The sequence below is a fragment of the Dama dama genome, chromosome 7 (assembly GCF_033118175.1).
Source record: "Dama dama isolate Ldn47 chromosome 7, ASM3311817v1, whole genome shotgun sequence".
Classification (NCBI taxonomy): domain Eukaryota; kingdom Metazoa; phylum Chordata; class Mammalia; order Artiodactyla; family Cervidae; genus Dama; species Dama dama.
In genome coordinates, this window is record NC_083687.1 from 8550279 (window position 1) to 8576528 (window position 26250).

Below are 26250 nucleotides of genomic sequence, written 5' to 3' on the forward strand. Positions count from 1 at the left end.
CCCTAATATGGTCTAAAAAATCTCATATTTTGTATAGTAATATTTTAAACCTATGTAAAGCAGTTAAGAATTTAAGAGGTGTGTATTTACTTTCTAAATACTAGTCCAATGCAGTGCATTTTAAATTATTCCTCAGTGTATGTTATTGCATATTAAAGCAGTATGCAAGCTTCTTTAGTTTTTTAATTGAAGGGTAATTGCTTTACAGACTTTTCTTGTTTTCTGTCAAACCTCAACATGAATCAGCCATAGGCATACATATATCCCCTCAATTTTGAAACTCCCTCCCGTCTCCCTTCCCATCCCACCCCTCTGGGTAGATACAGAGCCCCTGTTTGAGTTTCCTGAGCCATACAGCAAATTCCCATTGGCTATTTATTTTACATATAGTAATATAAGTTTCCATGTTACTGTTTCCACACATCTCACCCTCTCCTCCCCTCTCCCCATGTTCACAAGTGTATTCTCTATGTCTGCTTCTCCATTGCCACCCTGTAAATAAATTCTTCAGTACCATTTTTCTAGATTCCGTGTATATGCATTAGAATATGGTGTTTATCTTTCTCTTTCTGACTCACTTCACTCTGTATAATAGGTTCATCCATCTCATTAGAACTGACTCAAATGCATTGCTTTTCATGGCTGAGTAATATCCCATTGTGTGTATGTACCACTGCTTCTTTATCCATTCATCTGTCAATGGACATCTAGGTTGTTTTTATGTTCTAGCTATTGTAAACAGTGCTGCAATGAACAATAGGATATATGTGTCTTTTTCAATTTTGGTTTCCTCATGGTATATGCCTAGGAGTGGTATTGCTGGGTCATATGGTACTTTTATTCCTAGTTTTTAAAGGAATCTCCATACCATCTTCCATAGACGTTGTATCAATTTATATTCCCACCAACAGTGCAAGAGCATTCCCTTTCCTCCACACTTTCTCCAGCATTTATTGTTTCTAGACCTTTTGATGATGGTCAATCTGACTGGTGTGAGGTGATATCTCATTGCAGTTTTGATTTGCATTTCTCTAATAATGAGCGATGTTGAGCATCTTTTCATGTGTTTGTTAGCCATCTGTATGTCTTCTTTGGAGAAATGTCTGTTTAGATCTTTTCCCCACTTTTTGATTGGGTTGTTTTTCTGGCATTGAGTTTTAAGAGCTACTTGTATATTTTGGAAATTAATCCTTTGTCAGCTGTTTCATTTGCTATTATTTTCTCCTATTCTGAGGGTTGTCTTTTCACCTTGCTTATAGTTTCCTTTGCTGCACAAAAACTTTTAAGTTTAATCAGGTCCCACCTGTTTACTTTTGTTTTTATTTTCATTACTCTAGGAGGTGGGTCATAGAGGATCTTACTTTGATTTATGTCCTTGAATGTTCTGCCTATGTTTTCCTCTAAGTGTTTTCTAGTTTCTGGTTTTACATTTAGGTCTTTAATCCATTTTGAGTTTATCTTTAGGTATGATGTTAGGAGGTGTTCTAATTTCATTCTTTTACATGTAGCTGTCCAGTTTTCCCAGCACCATTTATTAAAGAGACTGTCTTTGCCCCATTGTATATTCTTGCCTCCTTTGTCAAAAATAAGGTACCCATAGGTACATGGGTTTATTTCTGGGCTTTCTATCTTGTTCCATTTGTCTATATTTCTATTTTTATGTCAGCACCATACTGTCTTGATGACTGTAGCTTTGTTGTATAATCTGAAGTCAGGAAGGTTGATTCCTCCAGCTCCATTCTTCTTTCTCAAGACTGCTTTGACTATTCAGGGTCTTTTGTGTTTCCATGTGAATTGTGAATTTTTTTGTTCTAGTTCTCTGAAAAATGCCATTGGTAATTTGATAGGGATCACATTGAATCTGTAGATTATGTTTGGTAGTATAGTCATTTTCACAGTATTGATTCTTCTAACCCATGAACATGGAATAGCTCTCCACCTGTTTATGTCACCTTTAATTTCTTTCATCAATGTCTTATAATTTTCTGTGTACAGATCTTTTGTCTCCTTAGGCAAGTTTATTCCTAGATAATTAATTCTTTTGTTGCAATGGTGAATGGGATTGATTCCTTAAATCCTTTTTCTGAGTTTTTATTGTTAGTATATAAAATGCAAATGATTTCAATGTATTGATTTTGTATCCTGCAATTTTGCTAAATTCACTGATTAGCTCTAGTAACTTTTTGATACTATCTTTGGGGTTTTCTATGTACAGTATCATTCCATCTGTAAACAATGAGAAATTTACTTCTTCCTTTCTGATCTGGAGTCCTTTTATTTCCTTTTCTTCTCTGATTTCTGTAGGTAGGACTTCCAGATCTATGTTGGATAATAGTGGTGAAAGTGGACACCCTTGTCTTGTTCCTGATCTTAGGGGGAATGCTTTCAGATTTTCACCATTAAGAATAATGTTTGCTGTTAGTTTACCATATATGGCCTTTATGATGTTGAGGAAGGTTCTGTCTATGTCCATTTTTTGAAGAGTTTTAATCATAAATGGGTGCTGATTTTGTCAAAGGCTTTTTCTGAATCTATTGAGATGTCCATATGGTTTTTATCTTTCAATTTTTTAATATGGTGTATCACACTGATTGATTTTTGTGTATTGAAGAATCCTCATATCCCTGGAATAAACCCAACTTGATCATGGTGTATGAGCTTTTTCATTCTGTTTGCTAAAATTTTGTTGAGGATTTTTACATCTATGTACATCAGTGATATTGGCCTGTAGTTTTCTTTGTGTGTGTGTGTTGTCTTTGTCTGGTTTTGGTATCAGGGTGATGGTGGCCTTGTAGAAGAATTTGGGAAGTGTTCCTTTCTTTGCGATTTTTTGAAATACTTTTAGAAGGATAGGCATTAGTTCTTCTCTAAATGTTCGATAGAATTCTCCTATGAAGCCATCTGGTCCTGCACTTTTGTTTTTTGGGAGATTTTTGATCACAGCTTCATTTTCAGTACCTGTAATTGGATTGTTCATAATTTCTATTTCTTCCTGGTTCAGTCTTGGGAGATTGAACTTTTCTGAGTCTGTCCATTTCTTGCAGGTATCCATTTTGTTGCCATAGAATTGTTCATAATAGTCTCTTATAATCCTTTGTATTTCTGCATTGTCTCTTGCAACCTCTGCTTTTTGATTTCTAATTTTGTTGATTTGATTCTTCTCTCTTTTTCTTTTGAAATGGCTGGCTAAATGTTTGTCAATTTTATCTTCTCGAAGAACCAGCTTTTAGCTTCATTGAGCTTTATTATTGTTTTTTAAATTTCTTTTTCACTTATTTCTGCTCAGATGTTTATGATTTCTTTCCTTCTACTAATTTTGGGGTTTATTTGTTCTCCTTTTCCCACTTATTTTAGGTGTAAAGTTAGGTTGTCTATTCGATGATTTTTCTGTTTCTTGAGGTAGGATTGTATTGCTATAATCTTCCCTCTTAGAACTGCTTTTGCTGCGTCCCATAGGTTTTGAGTTGCCTTGTTTTCAGTATCACTTATTTCTAGAAATGTTTTTATTTCCCTTTTGATTTCTTCAGTAACCTGTTGGTTATTTAGAAATGTATTGTTTAATCTCCATGTATTTGTGCTTTTACATTTTTTTTTCTAGTAATATATGTCTAGTCTCATAGTGTTGTGGTCAGAGATGATGCTTGATATGATTTCAATTTTCTTAAAATTTACTTAGATTTGATTTGTGACTGAAGATGTGGTCTATCCTAGAGAATGTTACATGTGCACTTGAGAAGAAAGTGTATTCTTCTGCATTTGGATGGAATGTCCTGAAGATATCAATGATATCCATCTCATCTAAAGTATCATTTAAGACATGTTTCCTTATTAATTCTCTGTTTTGATGACCTGTCCATTGGTGTGAGTGGGGTGTTAAAGTCTCCTACTATTATTTTGTTGCTTTCAATTTCTCCTTTTATGTCTGTTAGTGTCTGTCTTATGTTTGAGGTGCTCCTGTGTTGGATGCATAGATATTTACAATTGTTATGTCTTCTTGGATTGATCCCTTGATCATTATGTAGTGTCCTTATTTATCTCTTGTAATATTCTTTATTTTAAAGTCTATTTTGTCTGATGTGAGGATTGCTACTCCAGCATTATTTTTGCTTCCTTTTGCATGGAATATGTTTTTCCATCCTCTCACTTTCAGTCTACATGTATCTTTAGGTCTGAAGTGGGTTTCTTGTAGACAGCATATATGTGAGTCTTGTTTTTGTATCCATTCAGCTAGTCTGTGTCTTTTGCTTAGAGCATTTAATCTGTTTGCATTTAAAGTTATTACTGATATATATGTTCCTATTGTCATTTTCTTAATTGTTTGGGGTTGATTTTGTAGATCTTGTTCTTCTCTCCTATTTCTTGACTATATAAGTTCCTTTAACATTTGTTGTAAAGCTGGTTTGGTGATACTGAATTCTCTTAACTTTTGTTTTTCTGAAAAGCTTTTGATTTCTCCATACATTTTGAATGAGCTCCTTGCCAGGTACAGTGATCTTTGCTGTCGCTTTTTCCCTTTCAGTACTTTAAATATTTCCTTCCATTCCCTTCTGGCTTGCAGAGATTTTGCTGAAAGATCAGCTGTTAAACATATGGGCTTTCCCTTGTATGTTACTTGTTGCTTCTCCCTTGCTGCTTTTAATATTTTCTTTGTGTTTAGTCTTAGTTTGATTAGTATGTGTCTTGGCATGTTTCTCCTTGATTTATCCTGTATGGGACTCATTGTGCCTCTTGGACTTGATTAACTATTTCCTTTTCCATGTTGGGGAAATTTTCAACTATCTCTTCAAAATTTTTCTCATACCCTTTCCTTTTTTCTTTTTCTTCTGGGACCCCTTTAATTTGAATGTTGGTGCATTTGATATTGTCCCAGAGGTCTCTGAGACTATCCTCAGTTCTTTTGATTCTTTTTACTTTTTCTGCTCTTCAGAAATTATTTCCACCATTTTATCTTCCAGTCACTGATTCGCTCTTCTGCTTCAGATATTCTACTATTTATTCCTTCTTGAGTATTTTTAATTTCAGTAATCCTGTAGTTTGTCTCTGTATGTTTATTCTTTAATTCTTCTAGGTCTTTGTTAATTGATTCTTGCATTTTCTCCATTTTGTTTTCAAGGTATTTAATCATCTTTACTGTCATTATTCTGAATTATTTTTCAGATAGTTTGCTTATTTCCTGTTCATGTATTTGGGCTTCTGTGTTTCTAGTTTGTTCTTTCATTTGTGTAGTATTTTTCTGCCTTTTGGTTATTATTTTTTTAGCTTACTGTGTTTGAGGTGTCCTTTTCCCAAGCTTCGAGGTTGAATTCTTTCTTCCTTTTGGTTTCTGCCCTCCTAAGTTTGGTTCAATGGCTTGTGTAAGCTTCATTTAGGGTGAGATTTGGTGTGAGTTTTTTTTGTTTGTTTGTTTTTCTGCTGATGAGTGTGACTGAGTGAGGTGGGAATCCTGTTTGCTGATGACTGGGTTTTTTATTTTTACTTTGTTTGTTGTTTAGATGAGGGGTTCTGCACAAGGCACTACTGGTGGTTGGGTGATGCCTGGTCTTGTATTCAGGTGGTTTCCTTTGTGTGAGTTCTCACTATTTGATACTCACTAGGGTTAGTTCTCTGGTGGTCTAGGGTCCTGGAGTCAGTGCTCCCACTCCAAAGCCTCAGGGCTTGATCTCCAGTAGAGAAGTACAGATGGTGAAAACACTGGTTATGCCTGGAAAGTTGCCATCTCTTCGTCCCAGGAGCATCTTCCTGTTGATGGCTAGCAGTAGAGGGGCCCATGCCCAGAGCAGCTGCTACCAGACTGTTTTTATTCTGATGAATTCTTGGGTGCTAGTTCTTGTCATGCTTCACATCTCAGGGTACATTAAAGCATGGCATTTCCTTGCACAGAATTTCATCCAATAGCAGTTTCTGCAGTAAGACAAGGAAGACTCCTTCAGGAGATTTGGCAGCAGAACAGAACAGAGCAAGGTAAGCAGGTTGAAAGTGAGAAATGCAGGGAAATTTTAACATTTAAGCCTAGGCTGGGTCTAGTTTTCAAATCTTCCCAGCCAGCCCGCGAAGTTGTCACTCTATGCAACCTTCGACTACTTTCAGGATTCGAATTATTTTCTAAAGACTATGTCCTGCTAATGAAATATGTGTGTGTGTGTGTGTGTGTGTGTGTGTACCTATTATCTATTTAGGGATATGTATATATTTAAAGTCACTGGAAAACATACATAGGTGGTGCTAGAGGTAAAGAAACTGCCTGCCAATGCAGGAGACCTAAATGACACAGGTTCAATCCCTGGGTCAGGAAGATCATCTGGAGGAGGGCATGGCAATCCACTCCAGTATTATTGCCTGGAGAATCCCATGGACAGAGGGGCCTCCAAATCCATAGGGTCACAAAGAGCCGAACATGACTAAAGTGACTTAGCACAGAAAACATGCATACAGGTGCACATATACATGCAACTAAACAGAAGAAGATAACCAGGAGGTAAGGAAACTCAGATATCCTTAGTTATATTACAAATTTAGTAATTAGCCTCCAACTAATAAAAATAAATGAAAAAAAAAAAAAAAAAAAAAAACACCAAAGGCAGTTTAGCCTAAAGAAGGAAAGATTTGAGGGTTGCAAGATTTTTATTTTCAAGCATTCTCATCAAGAGTGAGATGAAGTAAAGTAGGCTCTCCTACTTTACTCCAGAGCCAGAAAGGAAGCATGCATAGGGAACAACAATTCAGTTCAGTATAAGGAAGAAATTCCCAGCACTCAACACTGCCCCCTGAGCAAAACGTATCCACTCTTACTTTGAATAAATAGATTGATCTTGCACACTAGCTGATAGGAAGGCCATGGGAGAGAATTCTACATGAGTCCAATGAGTAAATTAGAGTTATTTCCAAGTCTCTGCTCCTAGGTAGCAACTTTGGAAATTTTATCTGCAGTTTGTATCAATGATTTCGCACAACTTTCTCTCAATGGAATCACATTCAATCCAGCCAGGCTTACCTTCAATAATTATTGGGTATGAAATGTCACTGATCTCTCCGATAGCAAATGACCGCTATGGACCTGGAGAGGGTACCACACAGAGTATGAATCTTATCTCCTGCATCCCTTGGGAGTCAGAAGTGGGAAAAGGCAAAGCTCTTGCCATTTCTCTTCTGGGAAATTTTTGAGGCCACGTTCAACTTCTCTCTTACAAATCTGCATTAAATGTTCACAATCAGTGTTGTTTCCATGAATGATGGATATGTTATTTCTCTGTTTCCTTTAAGGAGAAGCATTACTATCTAGAAACAGCAGAGTGAAAGAAAGGAAAGAAAAACATTTCTGCTACTCCATTCAAAATGTCAACTCATATTGAAGGCAACATGCCACTAGGGGAAAAAAATGTGTGTGTGTGTATTTGTTAATACTAGGGGCCCCCTTTTCATGGGGCCCAAAATCTTTTCTCTTCTCCACAGGGAGCCTATCATATGGTTTTCCAAGAGAGCAATCCAGAATTAATATTTCAATCTTCCTCAGGAGGGCAGAATTTATAGCATCACTGATAAAATAGTAAGTGTCTTAATGGCATAAGTTTTTTTTTTCCTCTTATTTTGAACTAATAAAGCATGTCTCTAAAGACTTTTATGAATGCCTTAAACTTCTACTTCTTGAGACATCACTTAGAAAGAAAAATAATACTCCTTTGCTTACTTGAAAGAAAATTACCAATTGTCTGCTCATAAGAATCTCAATAACCACTTTTAATGCTAAAATTTTCACAGTAAGGGTAAAAGCTATATTGAGTTTTTAATTTTAATGTATTTCTAGAAAGTGGCATAGAGCATTTCCCTTCTGATTTCTGAGAAATGCATATTCCATGCATAATTAATTGCTATAAAAGAAACTTAATAACTGATATTCACTGCTACCAACTTTCTCATCTCTTCCAAATATGTCCAATCTGAAATTAAAATCTACAGATGACTGAGATCAGGGCAATGATGAGTGCTCCATGATGGCCTGGCGCATAGTAGGTACGACACATACAGACATACACACAGTGAATGAATGACTCTTGCTTCTCTCGTTTCTTAGTGGAGCTAGAAGGGACTCTGAAGATCTCAAGAGCATATGAAAAGTTATCAATCCCTGGACTGAGCCTCCACTCAGATCCTGGCCTGTCAGTGACAAACCAATCAGACATCTTTTGTTACTTTGATGGTATCCTTTTTTTTTTTTTTTTTTTTAATTTCAGGAGCTGCGTGGACTGAAGACTGTCCACATGGCCAAGAAAAAGAGAGGAGTGGATCTTTTTAGGGACCACCCTCTCCCCTATCCTGCTACCAAAGTTCCCCTATTTCAGGCATCTGCTGTCCCTAGTCTCACTTATCAGAGACCACTTGTCAATAGACCCCCACACCTGCCTTTTCCAATCTACTTCCAAATGGCCACTTCACCAGTCAGAACTCTAGTCCAGTCCTCCACGGTACCAGTAGAAATATGAAATTCTCTCCCTATCCACATGTCATCCAGAGCCTGGGTTCTATCTATGCTTCCTCCTTCCTTTAAATACACTTCACAAAAGCAACAAGAGTGTAAGTATTATAAGACACAGAAATGTCTGGTTTTGTTTTATGAGCCTTCTACCTGCTGTGGTTAATCACCTTGTGTCTATGGGAGATCTCAGTAGCTAATAATTACGTTCATGGATGCCATCCAATATCATGTTGTATTCACTGACTGTTCTAATTTGTATTTTTCTGAGAAAACTTTAATGGAGTTGGGAAAAATTTCAAAGCTCAAACTTCATATTTTACATAATCACAGGTGAAAAGTTCTTTCAAGTCATCACACCTTCATTTCAAATCACAATCTTAATTTCTTAAGCCAGCAAAAGTTGACTACAGAAGAGTTCTTCATTCCATCTAGCATCTAGCAAAAGATCTAATACACAATAAGTACTAAATCTAAAGTTTGGAAACAATTAAGCCGAACAAATCCCTGCCCATTTTCTTCTCTGTAAAATGGAGATTGAGGAAAAATAACACATCCCCCTAGTTCATGGCTTGGGGCACCCGCGGGGGCTCCATGGTAAGGAGCCCTCCTGCTGCGGCAGGAGACTCGGGTTTGATCCCTGAGTCGGGAAGATCCCCTGGAGGAGGACATGGCAACCCACTCCAGTGTTCTTGCCTGGAGAATCCCATGGGCAGAGGAGCCTGGCAGGCTACAGTCCTTGGGGTCACAAACAGCCAGACACAACGGAAGCAACTTAGCATGCATGCAAGCCCAGGACACAGCAAGTGTATCATGCACTCCTTTCCTCTGGACGTACCACGTTCTGATGCCTCTGCACCTCTGCTCATCCTGTGACTAGGATTTGAAGAAATGTGTCTCCATTCACCCAGTGAAACTTCCCCACTCAAATATTACTCCTGTGGCAGGCGCTCTCCTAGTTTCTCCTGCTCCTCCAGGCTCCCCTTCTGCTTTATCCACACTCCCTTTGTTCATGTTACTGTCACAGTATGGGTCGCTTATTGGTCCAATTACAAGCATTTGTATAATAACATTATGACATCACTGAGAACAGGGACTATGTCTTATTAGGTTTCATATCCCTTAAATACCTCACACAGCCAAAGCTATTTTTTTGAGTCAGTGAATAAATCAGTAAACTATTTGCAGGCTGGCGTGCTGCAGTCCACGGGGTCACTCTTCCCAGTTGTCTCTTAGTGTTTCCTGTAGCTGTTGTCGTGTTGTTGCTCAGCCAGATCCAACTCTTTGCAACCCCATGATCTGCAGCATGTCAGGCCTCCCTGTCCTTCACTGTCTTTGAGTTGCTTCTAGCTTCCCTGGTGACTCAGCGATAACCCTATATGCAGAACAGAAAAAGAGACACAGAAATACAGAACAGACTTTTGAACTTTGTGGGAGAATGTGAGGGTGGGATATTTCAAAAGAACAGCATGTATACTATCTATGGTGAAACAGATCACCAGCCCAGGTGGGATGCACGAGACAAGTGCTCCGGCCTGGTGCACTGGGAAGACCCAGAGGAATCGGGTGGAGAGGGAGGTGGGAGGGGGGATCGGGATTGGGAATACATGTAAATCCATGGCTGATTCATATCAATGTATGACAAAACCCACTGGAAAAAAAAATAAATAAATAAATAAAAGAAAAAGAAAGTAAGTAAAGAAAGAGAGAAATGAAGGGAAAAAAAATAAAAAAAAAAAAAAAAAAAGAATCCGCCTGTAATGCAGGAGACCTGGGTTCGATCCCTGGGTTGGAAAGATCCCCTGGAGAAAGGAAAGGCTACCCATTCCAGTATTCTGGCCTGGTACTGTGTGTAGTCCAGGGGGTCACAAAGAGTCGGACATGACTGAGTGACTTTCACTTTCATGAATATTTTACTAAAAGACTGCCTTGGTTCAAAACTGGTTTTGATCTAAATAAATTATGAAAACTCTGAGTTTTGAGAATTGTTTTAAAGTAATGTGAACTGGTACATAATATACTCCCAACTGAACACAGGGAAAGTTCACTTCTGGGCTACTTTTGATTATGTCTCCTTTTCAGTAATCTTGAGAAAACTGGTTCTCTCTTAGCCTTGGTTATTACAATTTAAAATGGGAGGATTAGGGTAGATCAGGAATCACAAGCTCAAATGTCTTCAGAGGACAGGTTATATGAGTGAAGCAGCCAGGTGCATGTGGCACTGTCAATAAAAATATGCCACCTGCCATATCAGTAAGCAAAGGATGTTGCAGCTGTCAAGCCATCACATTAGAACCATCCTGACAGTGAGGCCTGAGGAAGCTCAGGATGCCTAGCACCAAGCAGACAGTCACTGCAGCCACACCTCATGGTGAGGAGACGGGATGAGATGCTGGAACCTGATGGCTGAGGCGCCTTACTTCAGGGAGCCTAGATTCCTACATAGTATCTTTTCATACATAGAAAAATGCTAAATTCGTTAACTTGAGTTGTCTGGCTTGCTTTAACAGTAATCTTTTGATGTTCTGCCTCCCAGGTCTTTGTTGCAAAACTTCTGTGTATCCTGGCTCCTCCCTTACCTCTTAGGAGCAACATCTGGAGAAATCTGAGAGGCTGTGTCCCAGGCTTAAGTCTTCAGTTTTGCCTGCTAAATAAATAGAATTCTCAGCTTTTATACTGTACGTTTCTCTCAGTCAACAGAACCACAGTAAGAGCTGGCAGGCTGGGGTGGATTGGAACTCTTCAGCCTGTCCAGAGGCATCCACATTCAAGAGAATGTCAGTGTCCTCTGAGAACAAACAGCACATCTGTGGACAGGTTCCCTGACCTCCTGCTGCCTAAGGTGGGGAACTTGCCCTGTATCTCTCCTCACCTTGCTTTCTTCAATACTGCTCCTAAATGCCACACATGATGCTTGTACATCACATTAAGTTATCATCCTTTGGAGCAGTATCCTATCTGCTTATCCTGCCTTCATTATTTTCCTACTGAAATCAGTATGTCTTTCCTTCCTCACTCATTTTTTTCTATCCAGTAGGATTAAACACTTAGAGGTTCCTTTTATGACAAAGTGAAGTCTCTCAGTCGTGTCCGACTCTTTTCAACCCCATAGCCTACCAGGCTCCTCTGTCCATGGGATTTTCCAGGCACGAGTACTGGAGTGGGTTGCCATTTCCTTCTCCAGGAGATCTTTCCAACCCAGGGATCGAACCCAGGTCTCCCACCTTGTAGGCAGACGCTTTACTGTCTGAGCCACCAGGGAAGTCCATGACAAAAGAAACAGTTGAAACTATCCAAAGAATTCCAAAATGGGTCGAAGCAAATTCAAAGGAAAAAAATAATTGAGCCCAGGATTATGAAATCACTTTTCTTCCCTTTTGCTCAGTGGATATATTGGGCCATTAAAAGTAAGCTTTGATAAGAAGCCCTCTATTCTGCAATACCATAAAAATAATAAAGAATTCCATCCCACACACTGCAAATCCATCACTCCCTGAAAGCATTCTTGTCTGCCACTTTCCCTTCAATATTCATAATGTTCTACTGTGGGCTGGGGAGGTGCTATTTCAGAGCTCAGTGGGATTTGTCTTCTTTTCATCAGATTTTTGACACTTTGGGAAGTAAATTTTAGTTATGATGGCCTTACAAAACCCAAGTATCAAGTACGTTTCTTTTCTCTTGCTTTCTTACCACTGTTTCTCTCCCAACACACCAAATTCTGCCTTAAATTTGCTTCATATGTGAAGTGAGGAGGAAGAGGCACTTCAGAATTAAATCATCTAGCACTCCTCTGCAAAATGTTTTCCCTCGCAGTGTGCATTTCTTTTTACACGGTAGGAAGTTTGTTGATGTCTGAGTCTTGCTCAAGCTTTGGGACCTGTTTATATGCAACTGGTGATGAAGCTAAGCAATGCAAATCCTTTTCCTTTGTGATGAATGCTGAATTTTCTTCTCTATGTGGCATCTAGCTAAGGAGAAGGACAGAGTCATTCCATGTTTGAGGGAGAGAACAGGCAGAGGTCTGATGATTGTGAAAGAAATGATATAATTTGACTGAAGATATAAAACTACTCTGACTCTCCTCATTTCCCAATCCCTCGTGTTCACCAGCCAACGAAAATTAAAGTTTGTGCTTCATACTTGTGGGTTTAGTTATTCACACGTGAATTCATGAGCTAACCTAGTTCTTGGTATTGAGAAGGATCCAATAAGAAACTTAAGGCTGTCTCAGATTAGCGTCAGTAAAGTGCCTAACAGTATGTGTGTGTGTGTGTGTGTGTGTGTGTGTCTGCTCAGTCGTGTCCGACTCTTTGGACTTTTCCTGCCAGACTCCTCTGTCCATGGGATTTTCCAGGCAAGAATACTAGAGTGGTTACCATTTCCTGCTCCGGGGGATAGTCCCAATTCAGGGATTGAATTCACAACCCCTGGGTCTCCTGCCTTGCAGGTCAATTCTTTACCCATTGAGCCATCCAGGAAACCTATAATATGTACATATTTATTCATTTATTTGACTGTACCAGGTTTTAGTTGTGGCATGTGGCTCTAGTTCCCTGACCAGGAATGGAACTCCTGTCCCCTGAATTGGGAGTGTGGATTCTTAGCTACAGGACCACAAGGGAAGAGCCCCAAAAGTGCACTAGGTCAATTCAGTTGGGTCCAAATCTGCGACCCTGTTTACTGCAGCCCTCTAGGCTCCTCTGTCCAGGGGATTATCCAGAAAAGAATACTGGAGTGGCTTGCCATGCCCTTGCCCCTGGAGGATCCAGGGGATCTTCCAGACCCAGGTCAAATTCATGTATTTCACATTTCCTGCATTGGCAGGTGAGTTCTTTACCACTAGCATCACCACTTGTTGTTACTCAGTTGCCAAGTCATGTCCAACTCTTTGCAACCTCATGGACTACAGCATGCCAGGCTCCCCTGTCTCCCAGAGTTTGCTCAAACTCAATGGATATTTAGGACTGATTTCCTTAAGAATTGACTGATTGGATCTCCTTGCTGTCCAAGGGACTCTCAAGTGTCATCTCTAGCACCACAATTTGAAAACATCAATTCTTCAGCACTCATCTTTCTTTCAGTTCAGTTCAGTTCAGTTCAGTCACTCCGTTGTGTCTGACTCTTTGCTGCCCCATGGACTATAGCATGTCAGGCTTTCCTGTCCATCACCAACTCGCGAAGCTTGCTCAAACTCATGTCCATCGAGTCGGTGATGCCATCCAACCGTCATCCTCAATGGTCCCCTTCTCCTCCTGCCTTCAATCTTTCCCAGCATCAGGGTCTTTTCCAATGAGTCAGCTCTTTGCATCAGGTGGCCAAAGTATTGGAGTTTCAGCTTCAGCATCAGTCCTTCCAATGAATATTCAGGACTGATTTCCTTTAGGATTGACAGGTTTGATCTCCTTGCAGTCCAAGGGACTCTCGAGAGTCTTCTTCAATACTGCACTTCAAAAGCATCAATTCTTTGTTGCTCAGCTTTCTTTATAGTCCAACTCTCACATCCATACATGACCATTGGAGAAACCATAGCTTTGACTAGACAGACCTTTGTCAGCAAAGTAATGTCTCTGCTTTTTAATATGCTGTCTAGACATCCTTTTTTATGGTCCACCTTTCACATCTGTACATGACTACTGGAAAAGCCATAGCTTTGACTATATGCACCTTTATTGGCAAAATGATGTCTCTGCTCTTTAATATGCTGGTTAGGTTTGTCATAGCTTTCCTTCCAAAGAGCGAGTATCTTTTAGTTTCAATGCTGCAGTCACCATCCACAGTGATTTTGGAGCCCTAGAAAATAAAATCTGTCACTGTTTCCACTTTTTCCCCATCTATTTGTCATGAAATGATGGGGTCAGATGCCATGATCTTAGTTTTTTGAATGTTGAGTTTTAAACAAGCTTTGCCACCCTCCTCTTTCACCCTCATCAAGAGCCTCTTTAGTTCCTCTTCACTTTCTGCCATTAGAACAGTATCATCTGCTTATCTGTGGTTGTTGATATTTCTCCTGGCGATCTCAGTTCCACTTTGTGAACGCTGGTCTGGCAGAGATGAAAATAGTTGTGCGTCCTGAGGTATATGTGCCTTATTCATGTCTCTGGATTGCTCCCTGCCTCCTGCCCAAGCCTGGGGTTTCTTTCCACCCTTTGCTCCCTGGAATCCTGAGTCTGATGAGGTGATTTTTGCTTTTCTTGCCTAAACATAGTGCTTCAAGCATTAGTTGTAATACTTAAAAATTTTTAAAATACACTTCAGCACAGGAACTGCAAAAGAGACTCTTCCATACTTTGGAATGAGGGCACAATTTCAGGAGATCACCAAGATGTGCAGAGGAGGATGGAAAAAAAAAAAATAAAGTGGAAAAAAATTTAGAAGTCATGTTGGTTCATATATTTACTCTGAGTTTAGAGAGCACATACTTAAGAATGTTCATCTGACATAAGCTCTGCAGCTAGGTGATGCCTATTTCTGACTGTACAGTCCCAAGCCAGGTCCATGTGGAGATGGGAAAGGCAGCTGTCCACACAGTGAAGTCCGAATGGTCCTCCGCCAGTCTCTCACTGTGCTCAGAGTACCAGCCACTGTAATCACTCATCTGAGATGGGGCACTGTGTCCTTAAGAAACCTTTGCTAATAAGAAAAGGGAGTGACTTGTTTATTCACTGCAGCTCTAACTTAATTAGGGATACAAATTCTGGATGCAGAATACTTCTGATTTGCATAAACTAGTTTATTGTAAAGTAACTGAGACATCTCTCAATGCAAGAACAGGAACAACCAGGATCAGAGAGGGGGTACACTTCAGAGGAAGGTTATCAGAAACAGAAAACTTTAAAAAAGTTCTCTCTCCCTCTCTCTCTCCATCCCCCTCCTGGGATTGCACAGTCTCTGTTGCGCTCCTTTGCAATGCTGCTGTTTCTCTCTGTCCATGATTCTCAAGGAATACGGCCGCCATACGATGTCAGCATCTGCTCTTGAGTTCAGATCCTCTCACTCCAGGTGAACAGTCCAGAAGGAATTACACCAGCTTTGTCTAAACTGAATTTTGGAGAGATTGAATCTTATGGGCTCAGCATTAGTCCTGTGTCTACCCTTTGCCTGCCTGAAAATGCACAGGAGTGCAAGATCTCTCCCTACATGTGCCTAGCAGCCCATGTAGGCAGGTTTTTTTTTTTTTTTAAGTTGAATTATAGTTGTTTTGTAATGTTGTACTAGTTTCATATGTACAGGGCAGAGATTTAGTTACATATATCTATATACATATATACATATTCTTTTTCAGATTCTTTTCCTATATAGATTATTATACTGTATTGAGTAGAGTTCCTTGTGCTATACAGTAGGGTTTTTTTCTTAAATTATTTTGTATACAGTAGTCTGTATGTGTCAATTCCAGCTTCCTAATTTGACCTTCCCCTACCCGCCTTTCCCTCTTGGTAACCAGAAATTGGTTTTCTGTGTCTGTGAGTCTCTGTTTTGAAAATAAGCTCATTTGTGATGTTTTTGCTTTTATAATATGTTCCATATATAAGCAATATCATATGATACTTGTCTTCATCTGTTTCACTTATTTCACGTTAGGATCAGTTCAGTTGCTCAGTCATGTCCAACTCTTTTGACCCCAGGGACTGCAGCACACCAGGCTTCCACCATCTATCACCAACACAAGGAGCTTGCTCAAATGCATGTTCATCATGATGCCATGATGTCATGAGTCAGTGATGCCATCCAATCACGGCATCCTCTGTCGCCCCCTTCTCCTCCTGCCTTCAATCTTTCCTAGAATCAGGGTCTTTTCCAATGAGTCAGCTCGTCACATCAGGTGGCCAAAGTAATGGAGTTTCAGCTTCAGCATCAGTCCTGCCAAAGAATATTCAGGACTGATTTCCTTTAGGATGGACTGGTTGGATCTCCCTGCAGTCCAAGGGACTCTCAAGATTCTTCTCCAACACCACAGTTCAAAAGCATCAGTTCTTCAGCGCTCAGCTTTCTTTATAGTACAACTCTCACATCCATACATGACTACTGGAAAAACCATAGCTTTGACTAGAAGGACCTTTGTTGGCAAAGTAATGTCTCCGCTTTTTAATATGCTGTCTAGGTTGGTCATAGTTTTTCTTCCAAGGAGCAAGTGTCTTTTAATTTCATAGTTGCAATCACCTACCAATTGCAGTGGTTTGGGAGCCCAAGAAAACAAAGTCTGTCACTGTTTCCATTGTTTCCCCATCTATTTGCCATGAAGTGATGGATATTTGGAAAACTGAGCAGTGGCCACAGGACTGGAAAAGATCAGCTTTTATTATAATCTCAAAGAAAGGCAACACCAAAAAATGTTCAAACTATTGCACAATTGTACTCATCTCTCATGCTAACAAAATAAAGCTCAAAATTCTCCAAGCAAGGCTTCAACAGTACATGAACTTCCAGATGTTCAAGCTGGATTTAGAAAAGGCAGAGGAACCAGAGATCAAATTGTCAACATCTGTTGGATCATAGAAAAAGCAAGAGAGTTTCAGAAAAACATCTACTTCTGCTTTATTGACTACGCCAAAGCTTTTGACTGTGTTGATCAGAAACTGTAGAAAACTCTTAAAGAGATGGGATTACCAGACCACCTTACCTGTCTCCTGAGAAAATTGTATACAGGTCAAGAAGCAACAGTTAGAATTAGACATGGAACAATGGACTGGTTTCAAATTCGGAAGAGGCTGTATTAAGGCTGTATATTGTCACCCTGTTTATTTAACTTCTATGTGAAGTATATCATGTGAAATGCTGGACTGGATGAAGCACAAGCTGGAATCAAGATTGATAGGAAAAATATCAAGAACCACAGATATGCAGATGACACCACCCTTATGGCAGAAAGTGAAGAGGAACTAAAGAGCCTCTTGATGAAAGTGAAAGAGGAGAGTGAAAAAGCTGACTTAAAACTCAGCATCCATAAGATGAAGATCATTGCATCTGGTCTCATCCCTTCCTGGCAAAGGGATGAGGGAAAAATGGACACAGTTACAGATTTCATTTTCTTGGGTTCCAGTATCACTGAAGATGATAATGGCAGCCATGAAATTAAAAGACTCTTGCTCCTTGGAAGAAAAGCTATGACAAACCTAGACAGCATATTAAAGAGCAGAGACATCACTTTGTCCACAAAAGTCCATATTAGACAAAGCTTTAGTTTTTCTAGTACTCAAGTGTGGATGTGATCATCGGACCATAAAGATGGCTGAGCGCCAACAAATTGATTCTTCTGAACTGTGGTGCTGGAGAAGACTCTTGAGAGTGCCTTGGACAGCAGGAGATCAAACCAGAGTCAACCTTAAAAGAAACCAACCCTGAATATTCATTGGAAGGGCTAATGCTGAAGCTGAAGCTCCAGTACTTAGGCCACCTGATGGGAAGAGCTGACTCATTGGAAAAGACCCTGATGCTGGGAAAGACTGAGGGAAAGGGGGAAAGTGGGTGATAGAGGATGAGATGGCTGGATGGCATCACTGACTCGATGGATATGAATTTGTGCAAACTCCGATTGCTAGTGAAGGACAGGGCAGGCTGCCTACTGCCGTCCTCGGGGTTGCAGAGTTGGATGTGACTTAGCAGCTGAACAACAGTGCAGTATTACAGGGAAAGTACCATAGTCCCAGATAAGGAGAATGGTCTGTGAACAAATTCAAAAGCATGTGCAACTTGTAGGAGAGGCAACCTGTAAGAGGACTGGACAGGAAACCAGGTGATTTGTAGTCCGGTCTCCACCATATAGTTCATGGGATGTTCAACAAGGGTCATGGGTCACTCACTTATAAAATACCTGTCCTATTTTAGTCACAGTGCTGCCATAGGAATTAAAAACACAATGTAAGGGAGTTTCCTGTCCGTTTGGTAGTTAAGATTCTGAGCTCACACCACCAAGGGCCTGAGTTCAATCCCTGGTCAGGGAATGTAGGCTCTACACAATGTGTAGCATGGTGAAAATAATAGTGTATGTGAAAACATCTTATAAATCAGAAACTACTGTGCTAAAAGTTGTCCCCAAGTCAAATAGGTTCAGTATTCAGTAAAATATGGCTACCTCCCCTAGCACTGAGACTTAAAATTGTCATGTTGAGTTAACTCCATGTAAGATCTCTAGCTCTCTCTAGCTTTAAAAGAAAATTTGTATAAACTCAATGTAGAATGCTATAGAACATGTAAAATAGTAATAATTACATGTAATCAGATCAATTATTTTACATATGATTTATCCTGGACTTGTTATATAGAGCTTATAGGTTTCACCTAGCACTAAACTCCATATTTTTCCATGTTTCTATGTAACCTGCCTATTAATAATAACCAGAAAACATTGCATAGTCTTGTGCCATATGATTAAGCCATTTTCCCAATTAACTAACCTTTATTGATTGATTATTTTGTGTGAAACCTGAGTTAAATGTTTTATCTGTATTTCTTTAATCTTCACTGAAGTCTTATTAGGTCAATTATACATTAAAATATATTGTTAGATTATATCTATTATATCCATCAATTAAATATTATTATGTCCATTTTATGGATTACCAAATTGAGGCTTTATAAAATTCACTTTCCTAGGATCACACAGGCAGAAAATGACAGAGCTAGAGTTCAAATTAATGCCAGTTTGGATTTAAACTGTTTTTAATTTTATTTCAAATATTTCTATAATAAGTGACTTTTCATGTAGTTCTTCATTCTTTCTGCTTGTGATAAATAGCTTTCTAATGTAAATTCCTAGAGATGAACTGACTGGCTTAAAAAAGTGCATTACTTTGTGTCTCTTGTTGCATATTGTTACACTATACTCAAATTAAAATTTATTTTAGTTCATGATCTGCACAACGTTGTATTGGCCTTGATTTTATAAGCTGTAAGGCAAGTATTTAATTCACCTTTTCTAGGAGGAAGCAAGAGAAGGAATACTGACATATTTTAACTAATGTTAAATATGGCATCAATCTATAGCAAATGTCTTTATCTCTGGACGTTCTTGAATTTTGATGTTCCTTTTCAGTTAGATTCTAATGTTTAACCATCTTACTTTGTGAAATTATCTTTCTGCCATTTTTAAAATTTTTTAAATTTCTTTTGCCCTGATTAAGATTTTGGGGGATGGAATTAGAGAGCAGCAGATTGTCTTTTCTAAAGCAATTCCCATTTAATTAGTGTGTGTGCGACCCCATGCAAAGGACTGTAGCCTGCCAGGCTTCTCTGTGTATGGAATTCTCTAGGCAAGACTACTGGAGTGGGTAGCCATTCCCTTCTCCAGGGAATCTTCCTGACCCAGGGAGTGAACCCAGGTCTCAGGCATTGCAGACAAATTTTTTTTTTCTTTTTCACTATTGAAGCCATCAGGGAAGCCCCTCATCTAATGAGAAGAGCATTTATAGACCTATTCTATGGAAAACTACTTTCCATGGAAAGCTCTGTGAAGAAAGGATTCATTTTCAGAGTTTTGCAGTTTTGCAAAATGTACCCTCTCTTAGAGTCAGTGGACAATTAGCATCTGAAAGCCTCAAAGAAAGCCTTTAATAGATATAGTGCAACTTATTCAATACAGAGTTTCTCAAATATATGTGACCATGAAACTCATTTTCAAGAATGTTGTCTGACACTAGTGTGACCTGCAGCTAAAGCCCATTGACTTTAAAAGACAGCTATTTTATATAATCCCTTTCCACCATGTAGCAGAAACTGCTGAGAAGTCTAGGAACATTTATTCAATTATACACATCATCCTAATTACTTCGGGCGTTACTAACCGATGGGTCAAACCAGGGCACATTAAAGGAAGTAACTCAGATTTCCATTTCCACCGATGCGTTGACTCTATTATACGAAACAGGACCTATTCGTGATGTGTCCATGTAAACACGTGTGAGTTCACCAGTGTGTATGTGTGTTTATGTGCACACACTCATTCGATTTTTGGGGAAACAGGTGGGCAGTTTTTTGGAGGTATTTTACGTGTATTCACAAATAAGCCCACTTCCACCGATGTCTTGCTGCTAATATAGCACCCGTGGTTACTAACACCAGCCCATGTGGATCCAAGGTCTCTCCTCCTGCCCCGTGTCAACTTCACAGGGCACTAACCCCTTGTTATAAATCTAGGAGGTGAGCGGAAATGCCTCCTCTGATTTTGGGAACTCTCCAATAAAATACTTACTGAGCTTGTCTATTTTAAGAGGTTTTAGTGGCATAGCACTTGTAGTTATAATTCTGTGCCTTGAATCACTGCTCCCTCTGGCCACTAAAATTCCAGGGTCTGCTCATAATAAACAGCTTCTTCATCCAGGATGAGTTATCTCCCTCTTGCAAATGCCTCCTCACTCTTGCAAATGTTCTTCTGTCTGACCAATGGTTCTCCTACCACTGTTGGTGGTTAAACTAGAGTTGATACATGATGTGATATTTTTCAGAGGATGTTGAAACTTTCATTCAAATAACTTTCTGCCAGAGCACTCTGCTACTTCTCCGTTTTCTGGCCCCATACCTAGCCGGTGCACAAATTTTAGGCTTAAGCTGAAACCACAAATCCAAAAACATGTGATTAAAATGATGGTACCCCCTGCCCATAATAGAATGATTCACCTCCATCCAGATCAGGACTCTGTCTTGTGCCAGCTCATGATTACAAACTCCCTTTAAAGCCGATGTCCGATTCTAGGATAATCTGACTCCGACTGAACTCTCTTGTATTCATCTGACATATCTTGTTTCAGTTCTCTTTCACTTTGTATCTGAATTCTGTCTTTTCCTTCATCAGATTGCAAACCCAGTCTGGAGAACTCAATACACTGGTCTGCCGAACTCTCTCTGAATTGCCCATTCTAACTCACACACTGTCCAGTGGTCTAGGCTTTCTGCTTATCTCACAGAAAGAAATCAAGTGATTATAACTCTGCATTTGTCTTATTCTACTTTAATTTATCCGACCTCTCATAGCATCTCTCCCTCTACGCTTCCTGCGTGTACTTGATTTTTATGAAATGTCTCCAGCTGTATATCTCCATGTTACCGAATGGAAATCACTTTCATCCTTAACAACTCAGCCCTTGCTGCATGCAGAAGACTTTAAGACTAACATCTTCATTTTTAACCTTTGTCCCATGTGCCAGGACTTGGAAACTTACTCCCCATTGAGTATCTCTAGATGGATGCTTGGTACCCAAAACCCAGTATGTCCAAGAGCCACTCTTGACTCTCCTTCCACACCTCTCATTAACCCTCCATTTCTAAATCTTAAAGCCTCAGGCATTTTTGAATCTTCCCCTTTGACTTATCCTCCACATGCTATCAGCGTCTAAGACTCATTGACTTTACCTCCGTTTCCTGCTAAGGTCATAGTTTAATCTTCCCTGTCTCTCGGACTAAGGCTCTTCCCTAAGTGGTCACCTGCCACCAGGGTAGCACCTTGCTTTATACAAGCCACCTTACATATTACTGTTGACCAACTTTCTGTAACACCAGTACTTCTTTGACTATGAAGTCCAAACTTAGCCTCTAATAAGCTATACTATACACCAACATACTTTTCCAAATGTACTCGGAAATCCTTGTGTTTAAAGGATACAATTCAAATGACCTATTGTTGTGCCCATAGAGACCAAGTTTTCAGCCTTGATGACTTTACTCATGATGGTCCTCTGTATTGGAAAGTCCCTTTTCCTTCCAGACCATGTTATCATGTCCAAAGTAAATTTCTTGATTATTCTTGCTATTTAAAGTAATGCATTCCTTATTATAACATTTCCTTATAGTTTTCTCCTCAGACACTAGCCTTCAGTGCAGCGTTCCATTGTGCAACTATTCAGGGAAAATCATTGCTTCAGTTCACCTCACGTGGTGACCTCATGAAAACTCCCCTTTGGGCCCCTGTTTCTAATACCTTGTGTTATAAGTGTGGTTGTGTGTTTTCCCTTCTAGAGGTTGTGTTGTTTGAAGATTACATAAACCTTATTTATCTTTGTTTTCTTCACTATACTTAATAAATTATTCAAACTGTCCTGTATGATAGCTACTAATTTTTTAATATGTTGAAATTAATATTCTAAAGAGTGTCATTGTTCTAGAAACATCATTATTTATTGATTAAACAAGTGTGAGTTTTTGCTATCAGAAAGTTTCTGCTATGGAGATTGGATTAATGTTACTTTAAGGATAAAGCTTGGCTTAACACATTCAATTATCTGAATCTGTTGGATGTGATTAAAGAATAAGTATTGGCCCTGTCAAATTGTTTTACAAATTAAATTACTTTCATGAGGGCCAAAGAATAAGATGAACTGAAGAGCAGGGTTTAGCAAATAGGATGCTGTATTCTTCTAAATTACCTCTATAGCCAAGTGAATTAAAGGATAGAGTGTCAAATACAGGGCTCTACTGAAACTTCTGATAAGCCGAATAGGAGTTATAATGTTAATTGCAAATACCCAGTGGCCTAGTCAGAGAAAAAGTCCCAAAAAAGGAGAAAACATAAAACAAAATGTAACTGTGAGCTCTTCTTTTTCAAAGCAGGATTTAATACTGCATACTTATAACCAACAGTCTGTAGAAATAGATGCACAATGACACAAATTAAAGAGAAATAATAAATAATACCTACTTGTGCTGTGCTTAGTCACTCAGTTGTGTCTGACTCTGCAACCCCATGGACTGTAGTCTGCCAAGCTCCTCTGTCCATGGGGCTTCTCCAGGCAAGAATACTGGAGTGGATTGCCACGACCTTCTCCAGGGGATCTTCCTGCAGGTCTCCCACATTGCAGGCAGATTACTTTACCATCTGAGCCACCAGGGGGGCCCAAGGACACTGGAGTGGGTAGCCTATCCCTTCTCCAGGGAAACTTCCCAACCCAGGAATCGAACCAGGGTCTCCTGCATTGTAGGCAGATTCTTTACCAGCTGAGCTTCCCGGGAAGTGAAGACATGGGTGAGAGGTGTGCAAATGCCCTGCTATCAGAAGACAGTAAGACCATGTACCTGAAGCTGAGTGAGGAATGAGAGTAGAAAGATAGTGAGGAGATAGATCATATAATTTCCTTGTTGAAGGCCAGGGTAATGAGTTTGAGTTTTATTTTAAGTATGATGGGAAAAGATTACAAAATTTTAACTGGGGAAGGAAACCAATCTGTTTCATATTATAAAAGGTTCGCTGTGGCTACAATGTGAAAAATAAGCTGCAGAGGCTGGGGGGATACACAAATGGAAACAAAGGAACTGGCTTTAGTCTTGCAGTCTAGACAAGATGGAAAAATAGCGGTGGACGTGATGAGAGGTGGTCGGATTCTGCACGCACGTTGAGAGCAGTCGACAAGACCCTTTGGCCCTTCCTCCCTCTCTTCTTCTGGAACTCCACTGGTGCAATCACTGTTTCTCCCAATAATATCCCACAGCCTCTCTTCACCTTTTCATCTTTTTTGCTTTGTTTTCCTCTGATGGGGTAATTTCAAGTGAACTGTCTTCAGATTCACAAATTCTTTCTTTTGCTTTTTTCAAGTCTACTATTATGCTCTCTTGGAGAAGGAAAAGGTAACCATCTCCAGTACTCTTCCCTGGAAAATTCCATGGACAGAGAAGCCTGGTAGGTTAGAGTCCACGGGGTCACAAAGAGTTGGACCTGACTGAGCATTGTGCTTTTCATTTCATTAGCAATATTCTTCAGCTCCAGCATTTCTGTTTGGTTATTTTTGATCATTTCCGTCTTTCTGTTGCAATTCTCATTTTGTGCAAGTATTATCTTTTTAAATTCATTTAATTGTCTTTCTGTGTTTTCTTGCAGCTCACTGAGATTTTTTTTCTTTTATTTTTATAAGTTGGAGGCTAATTACTTTACAATATTGTAGTGGTTTTTGTCATACATTGACATGAATCAGCCATGGATTTACATGTATTCCCCATCCCGATCCCCCCTCCCACCTCCCTCTCCACCTGATTCCTCTGGGTCTTGAAACAACCATTTTGATGTCTTTTTCAGGCAAATTGCAGATCTACATGTCTCTGGGTTATTTCCTGGAAAATCATTGTATTGTGTCGTGTTTCCTTGGCTCTTCAGATTCCCTGAAGTCTTATATTGCTATTCACTCACTTGTAGAAGTAACCACTCCTTCATCTTTAGTGATGGGTTTCAGATGAGAAATAACTTCTGTCAATCCAGTCAGACTTTCTTACACTCTCTCAGAACCTTGTCTCTGGGTATGCCTGTTCTGGACTTTCTTGCTCCTTCTGTTAGGGGAATTTGAAACTTGTGAGCCTTCTCTTGATCCTGTAAAGCCAGGTTGTTTTCTCTCAGAAAGCCTCCTGCTTGCTTTCTCTAGTGCTTAGTGTTCAAATGTGTGCTTTTCCCTCTAAGCCCACAGCCAGGCTGGCGTTCTGGGTGCTCTCACCATCTACAAAGTCTCACACTTGCCCCTCAGAAGTATGCACGGGAGGCCAGTCACATGGGGTGTGTGTGTGTTTATCTGTGTGTGTGTGTGTGTGTATCATATAACATGTCAGGGATGCCTTTGAGCCAGCTGGGGCGATCCCTCAACATGGTGTCCCAGCATTTTGAGGGCAGGCTTCCTGATGTTTCCACAAAGTCTTTTGTAGAATCTGCATCCTTTTGAGGCCCTTCAGAAGGCCTGGCTGATGTTTTCCCAGCCACTGCCTGCTTCCTAGTTATGCAGACCTTAGTATTCTGGATAAGGCCATAAAGATGTGGGCATCTTGCTATATCACTCCTCTATATGCTTGTGAGCTTTTGTTTTTCTTTTGCTTGTGAGCTTTTATGCTCACAAATTTATTGGACCAAAATAAAATTAAGAACATCAACTCATGGAAAAACATTAGTAAGAGAGCAAAAAGGCAACCAGCAGAGTGGAAGGAAATATTTGCAATGCATATATTGGCCAAAGTACTTTTATTTAAAATTTATAATTAATAAGGTAAAGGAATACAGAGTAATAGGAAAAGGGAGGGCTTAGACTCAAAGAAGTACTTCAACAAAAAGGCTATTAGCATTGTGGTATTGTGGTGAGCATAGCTGCTTTAGAAGAAGAGGTTATTCAAATATCTCAGTTCAGTTCAATCACTCAGTTGTGTCTGACTCTTTGCCACCCCATGGACTGCAGCATGCCAGGCTTCCCTGTCCATCACCATCTCCCAGAGTTTGCTCAAACTCACGTCCATTGAGTCGGTGTTGCCATCAAACCATGTCATCCTCTGTCCTCCCTTTCTCCTCCTGCCTTCAATCTTTCCCAGCATCAGTGTCTTTTCCAATGAGTCAGCTCTTCACATCAGGTGGCCAAAGTACTGGAGTTTCAGCTTCAGCATCAGTCCTTCCAGTGAACACCCAGGACTGATTTCCTTTAGGATGGACTGGTTGGATCTCCTTGCAATCCAAGGGACTCTCAAGAGTCTTCTCCAACACCACAGTTCAAAAGCATCAATTCTTCTGTGCTCAGCTTTCTTTATAGTCCAATGTTCACATCCATACATGACCACTGGAAAAACCACAGCTTTGACTAGACGGACCTTTGTTGGCAAAGTAATGTCTCTGCTTTTTAATATACTGTCTAGGTTGTTCATAGCTTTTCTTCTAAGGAGCAAGCGTCTTTTAATGTCATGGCTATAGTCACCATCTGCAGTGATTTTGGAGCCTGAGAAAATAGTCTCTGACTGTTTCCATTGTTTCCCCATCTATTTGCATGAGGTGATGTGACTGGGTGCCATGATCTTAGTTTTTGAATGTTGACTTTCAAGCCAACTTTTTCACTCTCCTCTTT